The sequence below is a fragment of the Triturus cristatus genome, chromosome 4_2 (genome assembly GCF_964204655.1).
Source record: "Triturus cristatus chromosome 4_2, aTriCri1.1, whole genome shotgun sequence".
In the NCBI taxonomy this organism is placed as follows: Eukaryota; Metazoa; Chordata; class Amphibia; order Caudata; family Salamandridae; genus Triturus; species Triturus cristatus.
In genome coordinates, this window is record NC_140586.1 from 185,322,188 (window position 1) to 185,337,948 (window position 15,761).

Genomic DNA, 15,761 nt, shown 5'->3' on the forward strand with positions numbered 1-15,761 from the left:
CGCAGTTCAGCGACTCCATCGCTGACTTCATCAGCACACACGCCCTCGCCTCCACGGACTACATCCTCCTCGGGGACCTGAACTTCCACCTTGAGAACAACAACAACTCCAACTCTTCCACCCTGATTGACAACCTCGGACTCAGACAACTCGTCACAACACCCACCCACTCCGCCGGCCACACGCTTGACCCCATCTTCTCAGCAAGCTCCCAAGTCTTCTTCAACCGCACCACCACTGGACCGACCACCGCTGCATCCACTTCACCTTCCGGAAACCCACCACGCACCACCGCACCCAGCAAATGCCTCGCCGCCGCTGGAGCAAAGTCACCGAAGACCAGCTAACCACCACCCTCACCCAGAGCCCACCCGCAGACCCGACCGACCCCGACGCCACAGCCCGTAACCTCAGACAGTGGATCAATGACTGCGCCAACACCCTCGCCCCACTCAAGAAGCCCTCAAACACCCACACCAGCAAGAAAGCCAGCTGGTTCACCGAAGACCTCCAGGACTCCAAGCGAACCTGCCAAAAACTTTTAAAAAACTGGATCCGTGAACAAACACCGGAAAGCTACACAGCCCAAAAGAACGCCACCCGCAGACACCACCACCTCATCAGATCCGCCACAAGGACCTCCTTCTAAGACCGCCTAGACAACAACACAAACAACAGCAAAGAGCTCTTCAACATCGTGAAGGAACTCTCCAACCCCAGCTCCAATACCAACAACCTTCACAAGACCTGTGCGACTCGCTAGCCACCTTCATCCATCGCAAGATCGCAGACATCCACGACAGCTTTGACGCCGTCACCACCCCGGCAACCGCTGAGACCCCCACTCCCACGACCACCACCCGCCTGCTCTCCTGGACCAACATCAACGACGACGACGACACCATCAAGATCATGAACACCGTCCACTCCGGATCCCCGGAAGAGCCCTGCCCACACCACATCTTCAACAAAGCCAGCAGCTCAATCGCACCCCATCTCCGGAAAACCATCAACATCTCCTTCGAGACAGCGACCTTCCCGGAGAGCTGGAAGCACGCAGAGATCAACGCCTTACTCAAGAAACCCAAGGCATATCCCAAGGACCTCAAGAACTTCCGACCCATCTCCCTGCTCCCGTTCCCGGCGAAGGTCATCGAAAAGGCCGTCAACAAACAACTGACCAGCTTCCTCGAGGAGAGCAGCATCCTGGACCCGTCCCAGTCCAGGTTCCGCAGCAACCACAGCACCGAAACTGCCCTCATCGCCGCCACCGGTGACATCAGGACCCTGCTTGACAACGGAGAAACCGCAGCCCTCATCCTCCTGGACATGTCAGCCGCCTTCGACACGGTCTGCCACCGCACACTACGAACATGCCTCTACGACGCCAGAATCCAAGAGAAGGCCCTGGACTGGACCACCTCCTTCCTCTCCAGCAGAACACAGAGCGTCCGCCTCCCTCCCTTCCGCTCCGAAGCCACCCCGATCATCTGCGGCGTACCCCAAGGCTCATCCCTCAGCCCAATGTTGTTCAACGTCTACATGGCACCGCTCGCCCACGTCGCACGACGGCACGACCTCAACATCATCTGCTACGCCGACGACACCCAGCTGATCCTCTCCCTCACCAAAGACCCCCACACTGCCAAAACCAACCTCCACGAAGGAATGAAGGCCGTCGCCGACTGGATAAGAAACAGCCGACTGAAGCTGAACTCGGACAAGATGGAGGTCCTCATCCTCGGATCCACCCCCTCGGCCTGGGACAACTCCTGGTGGCTGACTGCACTAGGAGCACCTCCTACACCCACCGACCACGCACGCAACCTAGGGGTCATCCTCGACTCCACCCTTTCCATCACGAAGCAGGTCAACGCCGTCTCCTCCTCCTGCTTCAACCCCCTCCGCATGCTTCACAGGATCTTCAAGTGGATCCCCACCGAAACAAGAAGGACGGTCACCCAGGCCCTCGTCAGCAGTAGATTGGACTACGGAAACGCACTCTATGCAGGAGCCCCGGCCAAACTCCTTAAACGGCTCCAACGCATCCAGAACGCCTCCGCACGCCTGATCCTCGACATCCCTCGCCGCATACACATCACACCCCACCTGCGAGACCTGCACTGGCTCCCTATCAACAAGAGGATAACCTTCAAACTTCTCACCCACACACACAAGGCACTCCACAACACCGGACCAGCGTACCTCAACAGCCGACTCAGCCTCTACACCCCCACCCGCCAGCTCCGCTCCGCAGACCAAGCCCTCGTCCCCTGCATCCGAAGAGTAACCGCCGGTGGCAGGTCATTCTCCCACCTTGCCGCCAAGACATGCAACACCCTCCCCATCCGCCTGCGACAGACCGAAGACCATCTAACCTTCAGGAGACTTCTCAAGACCTGGCTCTTCGAACAGTAGCAGCTTCCCCCCCACAGCATCTTGAGACCCTCACAGGTATGTAGTGCGATCTATAAATGCTATGATTGATTGATTGATTGCTTGACTGTAAGGATTACCCCCCCAGGTTAACCCTATGAAGCCTTATTGACTAAACAGGCCAACTATGGCCCGGTGCGTACAGGATTAGCCACTTCCAAGCAATCCATTTCCCGTTTTATGGTTTCCTGTATCTAATTGTGCTATCAAAAAGCTAACAAGACGATATAAGCTACACTAAAACCGCACTCCACTGGAGGTAAAGTGGCTACTTTTGCTTTATTGAGGAATATCTCTATACTGGATATTTTCAAAGCAGCCACATGGAGATCTGCTATTACATTTACCAAGCATCACTGCGTAGACTGGGATGGTAGAGCAGATCCTCAAGTAGGACAGGCCTCCTTCAGAAATCTATATGTTTAAATGGCTACCTTCGTTCGCCCTCTGTCTTCACTGCTCTTAGTAGGGATGGGCTTGCTACGCTATTCAGTGCTTATGACAATCAATGGAAATCCCTGAGAAAAGGAACATTTCTGACCTCTGAATCCAGTTCTATCGTAGGGGAATTTTCCTTATAGTCATAATCAACCCTCCCTCCTACCCGGTGGAGTGGACAGAGGTAACAATGGGACCTAAATATGTTCATGCTTTTCTCAAAATGAACTGAAGAAATTGCTACCTGCAGAGCATGATGGGATACTTACGGTCCCTGGGTTCTAAAAAAGAACAGCCTCTATTTTTTAGGTTATTTAATGACAGCCTATGGGGCTACACCGTCCTGCCCTCCATCTCTATACTATATCAAAAAAGGGTTTGTGAAAGAGATTTATGCTGTAATATAAAAACATTATGGAATTATACACATATACATTTCTCCTGGCCCCTTTCTTAAGTATACGATGAAGAATTGGGCCATTGTAGCCAATTCATCTAGGAAAATAATCTTTTTCATTTTAAGTGACTCTGCAGGCCTTCCTGTAGAAAGGCGAACATCTGCACTTAAGAAGATAAATTGTGAAAAAGTGCTCTGGGATTCCCCCATGTGGGCGATACTATTCAGTGCTTATGACTATCAATGGAAATCCCCTACGAAGAAGCCATTTCAAAGGTATGTACTGGGCACTGGTCATTCTGCGTTACCCAGCTACATAACAGCTTCACTGAAAATAATTATGTTTGGTATATAACACCTCATCTCAAATCTATATTGATGCCAGTATCACATTGATTGTGACATGCACCCAGAGGGCACCTTAGAGGTGCCTCGTGAAAACCTACTAGTTCTCTAGTGTGTTGGCTGACTGGTATTGTCCAACCTGCCACCACAGACAGGTTTTTGACCCCTTGCAGGTGAGAGCCAGCGCTCCAAGTAGCCAGAAACAATCCCTGCTCCGGAGGAAGGTGTTCACACCTCCAGCAGGATTGCTAGTGATTTAGCATATCAAGGCCAGAGGTTTCAAAGCCTCTGCTGCCTTTGATATGCGACCCTAGCTCTCCCCCATTCCCCCCACCCACCTTCCAAGACCTGGAGAAAACCACCCACTTCCCTGGGGCCCATTTGGCACAAGAGCAGGCAGGAAATTACCGAGGAGCGCAGCTGGCGAGTAGGAACATACGGGGCGAGCAAGTTAGTTAACAGGCTTGGTGAGGCAAGCTTCAAGATCTTAAAAGATAGACAAAGCATCTTAAATTGGATTCGCTTAGCCATAGGTAGCCAGTGAAGCTTCTGGATGGCACCAGCAGAGGGGCAACTACGCGGGAGTCCCAACAAGGCTCTAGCGGCAGCATTCTGAACACGCTGCAACCGAATAACCTCAGCCTGATTAGCCCCCAACAGGAGAGAACTAGCGTAGTCTGATCTAGATAGAATGGCAGATTGAACAATCAGCTGACGCGTAGGTGGATCAAAGAACTTCAAAAGGGGCTTAAGTCCCCAGAGGAGGCCAAAGCAAGGGCCGGCAACTTTTTTAGTATGGTCTTGAAAACTAAGGGTGGAATCCATCCATACCCCCAAGTTCTTAACCACCGACTTAGGGGTGGGGGTACTACCAAGAGCGTTCGGCCACCATTGCTCCCTCCACAAGCTCGTGTTCTTCCCCACCAACAGGACCTCTGCTTTATTAGCGTTCAACTGGAGGCAATTTATAGTCATCCACTCTGCAACGGCAGCCAGGCCACTCTTAAACCTAGAAGCTTCCAATGTGGAACCATCTGAGAGGGCCATCACCAGCTGCATATCGTCTGCATACGAAACCACGGTGAGGCCCATGTGTCTGGCCACCGTTGCAAGAGGCTGAACATACAAGTTAAACAGTATGGGGCTCAATGCAGAGCCCTGAGGCACCCCCTGATCGATGGGATGAGCCTGAGAAAGAAACGGGGGGGCAGACACTCAGAAGGATCTTTCGGTCAGAAACGATCTGAACCAGTCCAGTGCCAGGCCCACCACACCAGCTTCCTCCAAACGCTGTAACAGAATCTCATGCAAAACCGTATCAAATGCGGCACTCAGATCAAGCAAGATCAGTGCCGCCGTATGACCGGAATCGAGAATGGTCCGCAGATGTTCTGTCACAGCCAGGAAAGCAGTCTCAGTGCTGTGACCAGGGGGGAAACCATTTTGAGATGGATCCAAGATGTTATTGGTGCTCAGGAATCTCATTAGTATGTTATTAATATGCGCCTCTGCAATCTTAGCCACCCAAGGGAGGAGAGATATTGGTCGAAGGTTTTCCAGTTTTGCCGGGTCAAGCGAAGGTTTTTTAAGTATAGGGGATATCCTCGCCTTTTTCCACGGCTCCGGTACCACCGCTGTAGAAAAAGAGGTGTTAACTACCTAGCACAAAGGGGCCAGGAAAAGAGAGAGTGAGTCCCTAAACTGGACAGGTTTTAAAGGATCGGCCGGAGAGCCAGATTTAACTTTTCTACTCAGCAGAGTAAACTCTTCCTGCGAGATACTGGGGATAGCTATCAGAGCGTAGCAGAGATCTAAGAAGAGCAGTAGGAGGAGAAAAAGCCCCTTGTGGGAAGGACCGATAGATGGTGCGTACTTTATCAACAAAGAAAGTTGCCAGGTCCTCACGCTGCTCAGATGTAATCATGGTTATAGAATTTTTCCTTACCCTAAGGTCTTTAAGGATCCTGAAAATGCATTTGGCCGGATTTGGGCTAAGCTTTATTTCATTGGCATAATAAGCCGCTCGAACAATACAAATGGTTCTATGATAGTGTTTGATCGCGGCCAAATAGCATTTGTTTTTCGTTGGGTCATAGTCCTTTCTCCATGCGCGCTCCAATTTCTTACACACTTTCCACACAGTGGTGAAGAGACGTCGGAACCTACCGTAGACGATGGGAGACTTCGAAAGAAATGCCTCAGGAGGAGTCCTTGAAAAAGTTTGGTGAAATCCAAGGGTGGATTCTGGAAGCAAAGAACCTGCAAGCAGAGGAGAAAGAGTCTATGCCACTCGGAAGTGACCAGGAGGCACAGAAGCAAGTCAGGAGTTTCAAAAGTGAAGACGGTGACCTTGTCGCTGCACTGTGAGGACCAGGCGATGCTGAGGAAGACTAGGAGCCGTGCACAAGCTGTCCCACGTCGTCTGTCGGTAACTAGGTGGTCGATGTCTGGCGAGAGCACCAACAAGCCATGGTAGTCGCAACTGGCGTAGTGAATAGAGAAGAAGCAACGTTGGGAACGGCAAGATCCCAGAGACTCACCAACAGCTGGAGAGTCAGAACAGGCCCTAAGCAAGCAGGGGAGCCCACTGAAGCACAGGAAGACCCTCAAAAGGACCCACAGGCTAAATGCACAGGAGTTGCAAGAGGACCTTGGCAGCTCACCCAAGATGGAGGCCCACGAGGCAGGGACTGCAGAGAAGACACTGTTCTTTGGACGATGAGATGCTGGAGGCTGGAGCTTCTTGTAACCCGAAGATCTCTGCAGTGCAGAGCCAACAGGCCTTGGCAACGGTAAGTCACCCCGGTGCACAGGGGTTTGGTCCCAGCAGCCCAGACGAGGGATAATGTCCTCAAAACTGCTGAGAAGACAGGTCAGGCGTCTAGGGAGCAGCAGAATCACCACCTGTGTTGCTAAGCATCGGGAAGTCCGTAGGACGACAGGAGCAGCAGACAGGTCAGCTTCGTTGCGGTGCCTGCAGATGCAGAAGAGTGACTCCTTCACTCCAAGGGAGATTTCTTCGGGTGTCCTTGATGCCCACAGGTCTTTTGGAGAACCTGCATGAAGCACAGACAACACAGAAGAACAGCGAGACCAGCAGCAAGAGTCTTCCCAGTTGCAGTCTCAGTTCCAGTCGAAGTCCCATGAAGTCCAATTGTCCAGGCGGTTCAAGAGTGACATAGTTTTAGGCTCAAGTATGGTCCCATGACGAATCTGAGGACCCACCCACAGGGGAGCCCCAAAATACCCTAAGGTAAGGTTTGGAACCACTCGGGGTCCCTCCCTGAGGCACCCCCTGATCGATGGGATGAGCCTGAGAAAGAAACGGGGGGGCAGACACTCAGAAGGATCTTTCGGTCAGAAACGATCTGAACCAGTCCAGTGCCAGGCCCACCACACCAGCTTCCTCCAAACGCTGTAACAGAATCTCATGCAAAACCGTATCAAATGCGGCACTCAGATCAAGCAAGATCAGTGCCGCCGTATGACCGGAATCGAGAATGGTCCGCAGATGTTCTGTCACAGCCAGGAAAGCAGTCTCAGTGCTGTGACCAGGGGGGAAACCATTTTGAGATGGATCCAAGATGTTATTGGTGCTCAGGAATCTCATTAGTATGTTATTAATATGCGCCTCTGCAATCTTAGCCACCCAAGGGAGGAGAGATATTGGTCGAAGGTTTTCCAGTTTTGCCGGGTCAAGCGAAGGTTTTTTAAGTATAGGGGATATCCTCGCCTTTTTCCACGGCTCCGGTACCACCGCTGTAGAAAAAGAGGTGTTAACTACCTAGCACAAAGGGGCCAGGAAAAGAGAGAGTGAGTCCCTAAACTGGACAGGTTTTAAAGGATCGGCCGGAGAGCCAGATTTAACTTTTCTACTCAGCAGAGTAAACTCTTCCTGCGAGATACTGGGGATAGCTATCAGAGCGTAGCAGAGATCTAAGAAGAGCAGTAGGAGGAGAAAAAGCCCCTTGTGGGAAGGACCGATAGATGGTGCGTACTTTATCAACAAAGAAAGTTGCCAGGTCCTCACGCTGCTCAGATGTAATCATGGTTATAGAATTTTTCCTTACCCTAAGGTCTTTAAGGATCCTGAAAATGCATTTGGCCGGATTTGGGCTAAGCTTTATTTCATTGGCATAATAAGCCGCTCGAACAATACAAATGGTTCTATGATAGTGTTTGATCGCGGCCAAATAGCATTTGTTTTTCGTTGGGTCATAGTCCTTTCTCCATGCGCGCTCCAATTTCTTACACACTTTCCACACAGTGGTGAAGAGACGTCGGAACCTACCGTAGACGATGGGAGACTTCGAAAGAAATGCCTCAGGAGGAGTCCTTGAAAAAGTTTGGTGAAATCCAAGGGTGGATTCTGGAAGCAAAGAACCTGCAAGCAGAGGAGAAAGAGTCTATGCCACTCGGAAGTGACCAGGAGGCACAGAAGCAAGTCAGGAGTTTCAAAAGTGAAGACGGTGACCTTGTCGCTGCACTGTGAGGACCAGGCGATGCTGAGGAAGACTAGGAGCCGTGCACAAGCTGTCCCACGTCGTCTGTCGGTAACTAGGTGGTCGATGTCTGGCGAGAGCACCAACAAGCCATGGTAGTCGCAACTGGCGTAGTGAATAGAGAAGAAGCAACGTTGGGAACGGCAAGATCCCAGAGACTCACCAACAGCTGGAGAGTCAGAACAGGCCCTAAGCAAGCAGGGGAGCCCACTGAAGCACAGGAAGACCCTCAAAAGGACCCACAGGCTAAATGCACAGGAGTTGCAAGAGGACCTTGGCAGCTCACCCAAGATGGAGGCCCACGAGGCAGGGACTGCAGAGAAGACACTGTTCTTTGGACGATGAGATGCTGGAGGCTGGAGCTTCTTGTAACCCGAAGATCTCTGCAGTGCAGAGCCAACAGGCCTTGGCAACGGTAAGTCACCCCGGTGCACAGGGGTTTGGTCCCAGCAGCCCAGACGAGGGATAATGTCCTCAAAACTGCTGAGAAGACAGGTCAGGCGTCTAGGGAGCAGCAGAATCACCACCTGTGTTGCTAAGCATCGGGAAGTCCGTAGGACGACAGGAGCAGCAGACAGGTCAGCTTCGTTGCGGTGCCTGCAGATGCAGAAGAGTGACTCCTTCACTCCAAGGGAGATTTCTTCGGGTGTCCTTGATGCCCACAGGTCTTTTGGAGAACCTGCATGAAGCACAGACAACACAGAAGAACAGCGAGACCAGCAGCAAGAGTCTTCCCAGTTGCAGTCTCAGTTCCAGTCGAAGTCCCATGAAGTCCAATTGTCCAGGCGGTTCAAGAGTGACATAGTTTTAGGCTCAAGTATGGTCCCATGACGAATCTGAGGACCCACCCACAGGGGAGCCCCAAAATACCCTAAGGTAAGGTTTGGAACCACTCGGGGTCCCTCCCAGAGGAGGAGCCAGTAATAAGAAAGGATGCTCTTCTGTCCTTTGTCAAATTTTGTGCAAGAGCGGGAACCAAGGGTCCCTGAACTGGCTCAAACCGAAGTATGCAGGGAGGGCACCATCTGTGCCCTTCAAAGCAGTCTGGTGGTGCTGGCAAGCACCCCCACCCCAGCCCAATACACTAAGGGGCCTATGCATCAACAATGCCATTTGCGATTCCTTATTAGCGAAAAATAAGGAATCGCTAATAAGGAATAGCAAAAGGCTATGCATGTAGGAATCGCTATTCAAATAGCGATTCCTTAATATTCCTTATTACCGAATCGGTAATACCGAATCGGTAATAAGGAATACCTACCCATTCATTCCTATGGGCTTGGAGGCCCATAGGAATGAATGTAAAGCCAGTCTGTATTAGCGATTCGGTATTACCGAATCGCTAATAGCGGGAGCACTTTCAAGGGTGCCAGGGTGTCAAAAGGACACCCTGTTGCACCCCTGAAAATGAAATGTGCACATATGTTGCACACACACATGCTCTAAGGGCATGTGTGTGCGCAACATGAAACTTTGAAAAATGCACAAAAGTGCATTTTTCAAAGTTTTTGCAAATTACCATGCAGTTCATCTTCATGGTAATTTGCTCCCCCTATTAGCGAAATCGCTAATTTTTTAACTTTGATGCATTGCATTTAAGGAATCTCACTTTGGGATTCCTTAAATGCAATCGCTATTTAAGGAATCGGTATTTAAGGAATCCCTATTTCAAGAATCGCTATTTAAGGATTCCTTAAATAGCGATTTCTGCTTTTGGGTTGATGCATTGGGATTGGGTATTTTTTACTTAATACCGGGAGCTATTACCGAATCGGTATTTTACCGACTGGATTTTGGGTTGATGCATGAGGCTGATAGTCCTGTAAGGGAGGTGGTCACACCTCCCTGTGACATGAAACCTATTGTTCTACCTTCCCCTGCTTGAGCCTGGCTCAGCACCAGGAGGGCAGAATTGTGTCTGTGGTTGGCAACAGCACTAGCCTGCTGGCAGACCCTGAAAGGCTGTTACCTGGAGTACAGGGGGTCCCCTAATGAGCCCCCCAGTACATGGGTTCATATTTCCAACACTGGAAACGGTGTTTGGGTATGATTCCAACCTGTTTGATACCAAACATGACCGGTTTGGTGCAGCCATTATATAGTTAAGACATCTCGCAATGACTTATGTCCACTATTTGTGTTAAAGAACAAGTTACTTAGCTTTGGTAATGATATATCTGTAAGAGACATAGATTAGTTCTAGATTCCTTACCTTAGAATAACCCCCAGGCATCAGACTGGATCTGGAAAATGTACTCTCAGTAGTACCCCTGCGCATCAGTAGGTGGCGGTAAGTACTCTGGTACATCCCAACATGGCAACTGGTGTACCCTTATAGGTCCCTAGTATATGGTACTGAGGTACCCAGGGCATAGGTACACCAGGGGTCTCCCATGGGCTGCAGCATGTATTGTGCCACCAATGAGAGACCTTCAAACTGTGACTACAGGCCTGACATTGCAGCCAGTGTGAGATGGTGCTTGCACCCCTCATGACAGATAGTTTCCCTATATGCGAGGTCACTGTACTTAAAACCTATCAGTTAGCTGTATGGTGGGCTCTTCGGTCCTGCAGGCAGGGTGCCTGGTTAGAAGTGTAAGGGTTCCCCTGTATGAGCAGGACACCCCTACAAAGCCCAGAGTCGATTCTCCAGGCTTTATAAGTGCGGTCAGTCATATCCAAAGAGACAATTAGTTATAGATTCCTTACCTTAGAATCACCCCCAGGCGTCAGACTGGATCCGGCAAAAAAATTCTCAGTAGTACCCCTGTGCGTCGGTAGGTGGCGTTGGTCGACACTGCGTTTGTGGATGGTGTCGCAGTATCTACTTAGACGCCGCCACTGCGCGATGACGTCCGGTCTTTATACGACATTTCACGCCAGAAGCGCAGAGCCATGCAAGACACTGACCACTGGTGCACAAAACTAGAGCCCTGAAAGGGAGTCCCTAGCCCTAGAAGTCAGTTCGGAGAACGGGGAGGATGGGTGGGGCGGTGAGGAATCTATAACTAATCTATGTCTCTTACAGATATATTTTTACCGAAGGTAAGTTACTTGTTCATCTGAAAGAGACAATTAGTTATAGATTCCTTACCTTAGAATAGATACCCCAGCAATACCAACCCCGGAGATGGGTCTGCAAACCAAGTTCACACCAGGAAGTTCCGGAGAACCGAACAGCCAAAGAAGCCGACTCTCAGAATTTGGCTGTGCAAAGAAGCCCATGTGGCTGCCTGGCAGATATCATGCAGTGGGACTCCACGTCCCAAAGCAGTAGTGGCTGCCGTCACCCTGGTAGAATGAGCGCACAACCCCACTGGAGGTTCCTTTTTCGCTAAGGAATAGCAGAACTTTATGCAAAGAATGACCCATCGAGATGTTGCGCTTTTGCACGGTCCGACCTTTCTTGGCAGCCACATATCCTGTGACACTGACCTTAGAATTAAGTCTACCTTTAATCCCCCCCCACACACAGTACCAGCTGAAATAATTGCTTTTGAACGTGCAGTTTTTCTGGATGTGGAAGCATTGGAGGATAGAGAGGTTTTCAAAAACATGAACACAACAGAATTTCAGGCACTACAGTCACTACAAAATAACACTGCAATTGTAATCAAACCTGCAGATAAAGGTGGTGGGGTGGTGATACAGGATGTCGCTGATTATGACAAGGAATGTAGACGACTCCTGAATGACTCTGTCAGTTACACTCGTCTAACTAAGGATCCATCTATGGATCTAAAAGAAGTTATATGCAACTTGGTCCAAACGGCTGAATCTAATGAGTATATTTCCAAACAAGAGGCACAATTCCTGACCACCAGTGCAGGGATTGTACCCTACTTTTACACCTTGCCAAAAACTCACAAAAATAGGACCCCGCCTCCCGGACGTCCTATAGTGTCTGGGATCGGCTCCCTTTTGGAACCTCTTTCCCGGTACTGTGATGAATTTTTTAAACCATTGGTGCAAGGGACTTCTACATACTTGAAGGACACCAAAAATCTTTTGGCCCTCATACAGACACTGAATGTGGACAATGATAATACAATCTTGGTCTCAATGGATATAGAGAGCCTCTATACGAGCATACCTCAGGACGAGACCATCAGGGTCCTTACCGAGGTCCTAGATGCAGCGCAATGGGACTACAACACGCCCAGGTCTTTTGTGATTGAATGTGCCACATTGGCTTTAAAAAAGAACTTTTTTGAATATCAAGGTGATCTGTTCATGCAAACCACAGGTACATCTATGGGCAGTGTTTTTGCCCCTAGTGTAGCGGGTTTATATGTCTTCGATTTTGAAAGTAAATACATTCTACATGACAGTAACCCGTTTGGACAACATCTGTCCTTGTGGCGCAGATATATTGATGATGTGTTCATCATATGGCAGGGTGCAGAAAGTCGCCTTTTGGATTTCTTTAACTGGATTAATACCTGCGACAGACACCTTAAGTTCACATACACTTACCACCATACAGAGATGATCTTTCTTGATTTGGTGATAACAAAAACCAATGGGTCATTAACAACACGCACCCATTATAAGCCTACAGCAAAAAACAATTTACTGGCTTTCTCGAGTTTCCATCCACAAACACTACGTGAAAACTTACCATATGGCCAGTATTTGCGTCTGAGACGCAACTGCAGTGAGGTTGCAGATTTTCGTAAGCAATCAGAGGATTTGACTCAGAAACTAAGCAAACGAGGTTACCCTAGAAGAATCCTTACAAAAAGCTGCAAGAGAGCCCGTAATCAACCCAGGGAAGCTCTCCTTGAAGAAACAGTAAAAATAGACACGGGTATCCCCTTGACGTGCGTAACAACCTATAGCACGGCCTCCAACGCAGTCACCAACTCTATACGCAAGAACTGGCGTATTTTGGTGAGTAACAACAGGAAATGGGAAAAACCCTTGTTTTCTTTCAAGAAGGCTAGAAGCATTAAAGATGCCCTAGTACATACTCGTCCAAAGAACATGACTATGCAAGGCGAACAAACACTTTGCAATGCTTGGGGTCTGCCTAAAATAACGGGACACTACCCATGTGGGTCGTGTAGTGTTTGCCACCTAACGAAAGCAAGTAAGACCTTGCTGTTGGAGACCGACAAGGTCTGGACACAAAGACAACACACGAATTGCAACACTAACAACGTGGTCTACCTTATTACCTGCCCATGTGGGTTACGGTACATAGGAATGACCACCAGAAAAATTAAGCAACGAGTGTGTGAACACCGGAGCAATATAAGGTGTAAGCGTAATACCACCAAGCTCACCGAACATTTTCTCCGCTTCAATCACACAATTGATGACCTGGTGTGGACCATTATTGAACACCTACAAGGAGGCAATAATATAACCCAGAGACTCTTTGAGAAAGAACAACGATGGGTATATCGTCTGGCCACTCATACATCTGGCCTTAATGATAATATACCCTGGAATAGCGTAATGCAGCACTGAAACATCTATTGGGCTTTTGGTTTATTAGTGTGGTCACCCTATAAAGCTAAAGGGACTGGTACTTTACCTAGTTTACCTAAATGTCCACAAGCGCCACTGAATAAAGTTTTGAGAAAAGAAAAAAACGTTTAAAAAAGAGGCATCCCTCCTCTTTTTATTTCTCAAGACGTACTGCACTTTATTGTTTCTGTAAAGAAATAGGGCACTTATAATTTTTCTGTGTCTGTTTTCATGCGATACCACACAGTAACGCTTCCGCCTTTACATTTTACATTGTACACTCGTAGAAAAGGCTAGACTGTTTAGTGGGTTTAACGTTCTAGTCCCTGAGCTATTTCCTCATTTTTCTTCTGTCTGATTGGCTATGAAGACGTAATATGACGTAACACGTATTTTGGGGCTTCCGCATTTGAGAAACAAATAACATCAGTCTTGTTTGGATATTGATTGGATGTTAAAGGTATTTCAACTGTTGCCCTGACCAATAACGACACCTACGGGATCCAAATCGGAGGGAACGTTAGGTGTTCCGGCGGGTGCTGCGCTTTGACGAAGTAAGTGGTCCCTTGCAACTGCATAACTCGTTCTCCATTTTAATTTCTCCAGTTACCAGATGGTAACGTTTTTATTATTGTCTATTGCAGTGTGTGACTACAAGTGCGCATCCCCCTCCCTGGGTCCATGGTGTGAGGCATATCATAGCCATTAGTAAGTCTTTTTACGAACACGTTCTGTGACAAGGCACGATCATGACTAAGCCCGTTAAGACCTTTTTTTCCCCTAATGATCTCTTTGGGGACTCCTGAAAGTTCCGTGACCGTAATCTTGGAGTTCTTCCTTTTACCTTTGGTTCCTTGGCCAATGAGTACAACCCTAAATAAGAGGATGTGGTACAGTTGCGACTCCCTTCGAAATGTAACGAATGATACGCATGCTGTCAAATATTTATAGACTTCCATACACCACAGTAGCATCTGATGATTTCTAAATGAGATTCTGTGTGGTCTCTATCGTATACCACATGACGGGATTGTTAAGTGAAGGGGGACTTTTGCCTTTGACCAAAAACATGTAATTGCGTGTTATTTCACTAAGCAAAGATCTGTTTATGTTGTTTGTTGTTTCTGTTTATTCTTGCAGACACTTTTTTCTTCAGAATTTCCTGAAGTCTCTCCGGTAACAAGAACCGTGAGTCTTTTATTAACATCACTGCCAACGGTTGGGTGCACCTTAGCGTGTGCATACCACCGGGGCAGTAAGGTCCTGATGAATGCCTGGTGAATCATCTAAAAATGGCAGAAACATGTTGACCAAATTTTATTCTTTTCACTATTAGGGTTAACTAACCAAAATTTGGTATCTAGTTATCATACCCTTTTTAACTAATGCCAGGTTTACCACAATAAAGGTTTTTGGTTTAAACCTAGACATTTTTTATATTCACTTTGCACATCACATTGCACTATCACACGTTGCACTTCAATCACCAGCTCCGCTGTAAACAGGCGTTGTAGCACACCGGGGAGGTATTAGACCTCCCTGGTGGGAGTCCAATGATGAAGCATGTCACCAACCAGTTTGGTGAGTGAGGACTCTTTTTACAAATTTTGATTGTTTTGGCAATATAGGCTCTCTTTCCCTTTCCTTTGTAGTAGTTGTTCTTTCCCATACTCTTTTGTTGTTTATCATAATTACCTCAGGGGGACGAAGAGTGTGTTCTTGACCCTCTCTCTCTTGTTGTTTGATTCTAGTTAAGGCAGCGTACAGCTGCGAGAGTCCATTTTTTGAACTCCAATTTTTGAACTCCCCTTTTGTGTGCCACGGCTTTCTTTCAATGGAGAATTTGGGCTTAGCATATTCCAATGAGGAAGTGGACGCCCTTCTGGCGGGTCCCTCCCTTTTTGCGGATGTCTCCATTTCACAGACGATTTCCCAGACGACTGAATGGGACAATCTATCAGAACAGAAACGGAACAGGATACGCACCATTTTACACGGTATTATTCTTACCGAATATTTGAGGAATAATATAGCACCGAGAGGTCTACTAGTGACCAATGCCCCACGCATCTTCCTTGATGATGCGCTATTCAGAAAAGAATGGGCCCAGATAGCGTGGCGGTGTACCCGCGACTGGCTGGTTCTCATTATAAAAACAGCACTCAGAC